Here is a 6,000-nt window from a genome sequence, read left to right on the forward strand (position 1 = left end):
ACTTAAGCTGTGTTTTTCAGGGCCCATTTAGCACTGTTTCATTTTAGCTAGAAGAGATCCAGAAGAAAGCACCAAAGAATTCTCCTTATAGAGTCTGCAAGGTCGTCACCATCCCTTTCCTCTCCCCGATTGGCCAGAAGATATTCCAGCTCATGGAATGGGTTAATTCTGGTGAAATGAAGCCCCATTAACAAGACAGTCACAAAAATGAAGATACAAAATAAATTAAATCTGAAGACCAGAAATGGAGATGGAAAAAATAATTACTTTTTCCCCCAAAAGAAAAAAGCCTTGTTGAACTACTCCCACATACATACATATATATTTTTTAATTAAGTGGTATGAGACAGCTGTGAGGTGGAAGGATGTACAGCTGTAGCAGATGACCTGGGTTAGAAATCTGGCTCTGCCCCTTACCAAGAGTCTGAGTTAGTAAGCCTAGTTATGTTTGGTGGAGGCCCGGGGGGACACATTAAATGGAAGGTAGAGTGGCTTCATAGGAATTGATAACTAAAAGGGGTCTAGGTACTTTGGGATCTTTGGTCATAGAAGTATGTGCAAATAATAACAGTTAAGTGTTTTTAACAGATATAAATGTTAGACATATAAAAATGAAAATATACACTTAAACAGATTTCACGTTCGACTACTTGATAATGCCAATGGTTGCATTCATTCGTGTTATGAGTAAACATATCAAGGGATGATACCAGAAATATTTACCAAGTGGTAGGGCTCAAGCACCAACCAATCAGAACAGGCTCTAGCAACATCCCCGGGGCGGGTCCTCAGGCCCTCTTGCCAAAACAAGTCGTGACTGTCTCGGTGGCTCTAACAATAGATGATCTATGAGGTGTCAGGGGAGTGGCCACAGGACCAAGGTGGTAGTAGGGCCTTCAGGGGGCTTAGACCAGCACGTGTTTACCTACTGGTACAGAAGTATTTAAATATTTTACAACCAGTAAAATATTTGGCTGTATCAGTAGCCAAATCACCCAGAATATGTCTAAAGTAAGCACAAAGGGCAGAAATCAATAGAGGAGTGCCCAGGAGCCAACTCCACAAGCAGAGATTACTGCAAGCCTTAGTCTTACTATAATTAAAATCTTTCATTTATGTGTAGTACATGCTATGGTTTTAAAAATCACCACCTGAAAAAAGATAAATTCAAATCTGCGTTACTCCAAAACTACAGTCTAGGACCAAGGCAATGGTGCCTGACTGCCATGAAGCTGAGAGCTTTTTCCAACACTGTGATTCTTTCAGTTAAGTAATGAGCTGTTCACTAACGTAACACTAGGGCACAAATCTGCAGTGAACCCTCATGCAGACAAGTGGAACGCAGCAGAGCTGTCTCCCGTCAGGCAGGGAAGGACCGTTTGTGCATTAGTTACTTAGGATTCTGTTTTTAGCGGCAGCATATTTAATTACAAGAGGCTCATAATTAAAATATGCCTAGAAAGGCAAAATCAAAAGCAAGCAGCACGTCCCTTGCTGCAAAATACCCAAGTTCCACAGTGATAGCCTTTATTCCACATAGGGAATATTTCCACATTCTCACTGATCCTCACATCTAGGTCAATGTCTAACCTTTTCTGATAGAAAGACCTCTTCTTTTTTTTTTTTTAATTTCAAAAAAGGCTACAGACTCCTACATCACAGGAAAAAAAATTGCAAAATTACCTAATGGCCAAAAGTGAGGATGAATAGCTTTCAAATGCACTGTGTGATTTTCATCACAAGAGCAAATACATACTCTTGAAATACAGTAGTTCTTACATGTGCTGGAAGACTTAATCGTTCAGCTTATAAACCGAGCTTGGGTTGAACCCTCCTTCCCTGCAATAAGCCTGAGCCCTGACCGGCAGTGGAAATCTATTCTACAGCATCTCCAATATCGGTTTCAAAAGTCAGCCAAAAGACATGGAGTAAGTGGATTTCACTAATATTCTGTTTTCCCCTTCAAATGGATTGCTTGATCCAGTAGCTAGAGAATGCTCATAATCAATCATGGGTGGATTACAAAGGATGGAAATAACTAAGTATCCATATTTTGTTTACCTGGCCCACTCCAGACAACATGGCTCTGGATGAAAGTGTAATCCTGGGATTCAAGGACTGTGATCCCTATTTCCTCCTCAGTCAGAAGCTACATACAAGCTGAAGGGAACCGCACCTAATCCTCTCTGGCTTGCTTTCATCAATAGCTACTGTTAGCTCTTATGAATAACCATCCATGAAAATGCTAGTCAAAACATCAACAAAATAATCCCAACTAATGGAAAACTGTAAAGGGTGAATACAATGTTTATCATCTTGGGACAAGGCTGCCACAGACTTCGCATCTGCAAAACACTGATCCCCCTCGAACTCACACTCTCTACAACTTCTAGAATTAAAAGCGGAGTTTAAAATCCTCTACTTTCACAGGTCTGTGTCAATTATCACTTCAATATCAATCCTGTTAATAGCGCTCAATTAAGGACCTGTGTTATATTTGGGAAGCTACCTGGTGTTAACGGGAACGCAGCTGCTTCGTTCATAGTTATATCCTGGGGAAAAAAATGTCTTCTTTTAAAAACATAAAGCACTTATGCCAATAGTTTCTGATACTGTAATACCCTTTAGTTAGTCAAAAACCCAGCCTTTGTACTTCACCTGGAGAGGGTCTCTGGAGCTGTGCTGTTAACGGTGCTGTGTTTCTCTCCGCCAAGTGGCACAGTTGTCACTACTTAGAATCTTCTGTTTGTCTTGATCATGTGCTTAACATATTGTATCATTTGTCATCTGGGCTCTTAACGGGACCAGTCAACTCTTCTTCATCATTCTATCCAGAGTTTTGCAACGATGTTATTACTCTCCTGCCTAATCTTTATAAAGGTGTGCAGCACAGCAAAACTGCAGTCTGAGCAAGATTTTTTTTCTTTGAAGGAATCAAATGACTGCAGCTTCAGTTGGTGAAATGCAGTTAAAATGCGTTACATGCCTTGGAATTTTGTTGTCGTTTGGACACTCCTCTTCCACCCACTTATAGTTCCTGTCTTTTTATTCTGCTCATTCAGTCTGTTATTTAAGGACAAACTCTTTTAAAACAAATATTAATGAAAGAATTATTCCTTTAGAAACAGGATCTGCAGCAAGTAGACGCGGTCCCTAATAGCCTTTCTGATGAAGCATTGAGTACATTTTAGCAGTACCATTTTTCTCTAATTCTTTACCTTGTTTTTCTCAAAAGGCACACTCAGCACAGAACAGAAAGGTACCTCTGGCTGCCAATTTATTAATGTCAATCCTCAAAAGTGGAGGCTGTGTGTTTATACTGCTTTTATCATCAGGAATTATTGTCTGCCCATCTCACAGTCTTTCTGTTTCTTAGCCCTTCAACTATTTAACAAGCAACAACTTTTATTAAAAATAATGGGGGGGGGTGCTGAGGACTAAGAAACACTGTAAAGATAATTTTTCAAGTATTGATTTAAATATTAAGGTAGTTATAAAGTAAGCCCACTTGTTATAGACCCTCAAAATGGACTAGCAAAGTCTATCAGCAGTAGGCAGTCCTTCTGTGGGCTACATATCTCCAAGACCCCACCATGGGTTACTCTCAAGTCTTCAGAAGCCTAAATGGTTTGTAGGTGTTCAGAGCCACTGGAACTGTCTGTGCTAATGAACAAGACTATCCCACATTTTTTAAGTCAACAATTGTATCTTCATATGTTGTTACAGGGTCATGAGAATTATCTTCATAATTCTTCTCCACTTAAACTTGCATGCAGAAGTTTCCAGTCCCCAACTCCCAGGAGGCGTCTTCCAATCTACCCAGTTGGCTCATCTACCCACAGAAAGTAGAGAACTGGCTATATTAAGTTTAAAAAGAAGGCTGCTGGTTTTAATGGCGTCACGGTTAAAAACAGCAGTGCATCAAAGTGAAGCCTCATGACAGGTACTTTATATAGCTTTCAACCCACAAATATATAAGCTTTTCCCTTACCACTGGATAGGACTTCTTGATTTGGTTAGGAACATCCTAAGTGGCTTTCATGAAGCCTTAACCAATAGCTGAAATACAGTCCAGAATGCAAAAAGGCTTCCCTGGAGAGCACTACCTCCCAGTTACCCAAGAAACCATTACTGTCCTCGGAGACATCCAAAGATTGCCTGGCAAAAGGAAACTCCAGATGCACAAGTGCACGTGTACACACACACACACACACACACACACACACACACACACACCACAACCTGGCTGGCATGCACCCTGCCTGCATGGCTTACCATTTCCATGATAACACAGCACCCACAGGTGCACTCCTGAAAAACACCAAGGCGGCTCCTCCAGCCAGGTTGTCATTTGCAAGAGCACAAATGCACTGTAAAGGTGGGAAACGGCAGACTACCAGCAGACCACCCTGGCAAGGAACAGAGCACCAAAGAACCCTGGCGTCTCCCATAGAACATGCCAAAGTACCATGATCTTAGTCAATTCCACCTTGACCAAAAGGAACTGAATTACAATAGCTCTTAAGGGATGCTCAGAATAATTCCAGGAAAAAGTACCATTAGATCACCCACCCTTCCTAGAAATAAAGTTTTTTTCTTCCCTTGTATTTAAGAGATTGAGAAAGCTTAACGCCCCCTCCCCAAACACCCCCTCCCAAGCTTTCCAACTTCAAGACTCAAACTACGTGGACTGCAAAAAGCGGAGGGTTCGTTTGCATATTCAAATAACTTTCATACTACAGGAGGTGTTGGAAGGGAAAGGTGACAGGAGCATATGGGTGATGCTTTAGAAATTTACGCGCGTCGTCTTCGTTGCCCCTCACTCTCAAGGCCAGTTCCCAGTTTTCTCTAGATAAACCGTGTGATGTCACGCCAGACCCACAAGACCCATTCTCCCCAGCTGGCCCCTCGCCCCCTGCAGGGACACTGGACGTGTTAACTGTTGCTGCAGCCTCCCGACACTCCGCTGATAAATCAGAGGAAGCTGCAAAACTTCTTGGCTTGCTCGGCTATCCTCCCGGGGCACTGAACGCCCACGCGCAGATTTCGCAGTCAGCCTTGCGAAAGGGAACCCTCAGTCAACCTGTTTGCAAAGCCCGCAGAACTCCCCGCCCTCCGATCCTGGGGCTCCCCGCGCAGGACTGGGGGCCCTTGGCTCATTTCATCAGTACTCCCCAAAGCAAGCTGGAAGTGGAGGCAAGAGAGCTCCTGCCGCCCCATTTCCATGCCTCGGTCCTGTTGCCTGCGGTCTGCGCCCAAGTCTCTGCATGGGGTACCTCCGCCTTCCCAACCCTGGGGTCTCCACACGCTGCGCCCCTGGCAGCTCGCCCTTCCCGCAGCCTCAAGGCAGAGGCGTCCGGGAAGCTCCGCCTGCAAGTTCCAGTGTCTGGCCGGGAGAAGGGGAGAAGGAGGCTGCCCGGGGAGGAAAAAGCAAAGTCTGTGCCCGCGGCACGCTCCCCGCCCCGGGCCGCTGCCACCTCGAGAACCGGGTGCCTGGCATCCCCAGCTCGGGGAGCAGTGCGGCCACACTCACCCGCCTTGTCCAAGCCGCCGCCGCCTTCGCCGGCACAGCCTCCGGGAGCCGCCGAGCCCCGAGCTTCCCAAGCGCAAGAAAGATGGTGGTGTGTGTCGGGAGACCACCCATTCCAGCGTCTGGCTCCTCGGCGGCGACTCTGGCTCCTCAGCACAGAAGGAAGAGGAGGAGGAAGGCACGGCGCAGTCGAACGCCATCTGCTGTACACCTCAGCGGTGCCATTGGCCGCCTGGTGCGTCCCCGGGAGCCTCGGGGCGCGGGCCGCCGGGAGCCACCTTGCGCCTCGCCGCCCGCGGCAGCTGCTCCCCACCTCCCCTTCCTTCTTCCTCCTCCCCTTCCCCCGGCGGGCGCACCCACCCGAACCTCAGCTCAGCCCGCACCCGCAGACGAGAGTCACGGGCGCGCTGGCCTCAAGCTCGCCTCCTCCGCTCCTCGAGACTGTTTTCCGCAACTTTGAATCTTCGGGG

The 6,000-nt window shown here is 46.1% G+C and overlaps 1 protein-coding gene across 1 annotated transcript in view; it reads right to left on the bottom strand.

The window, feature by feature from the left end:
• The window catches only part of THSD7B (thrombospondin type 1 domain containing 7B), a 900,946-nt gene extending 895,259 nt beyond the window's left edge, over positions 1-5,687 (bottom strand). Inside the window, exon 1 of the mRNA XM_032638606.1 lies at positions 5,534-5,687. The gene's annotated coding sequence lies outside the window, so the exon portion shown is untranslated. The remainder of the gene's footprint in view (positions 1-5,533) is intronic.
• Positions 5,688-6,000: the final 313 nt, after the last annotated feature.

This window comes from Phocoena sinus, chromosome 7, assembly GCF_008692025.1.
Source record: "Phocoena sinus isolate mPhoSin1 chromosome 7, mPhoSin1.pri, whole genome shotgun sequence".
In the NCBI taxonomy this organism is placed as follows: domain Eukaryota; kingdom Metazoa; phylum Chordata; class Mammalia; order Artiodactyla; family Phocoenidae; genus Phocoena; species Phocoena sinus.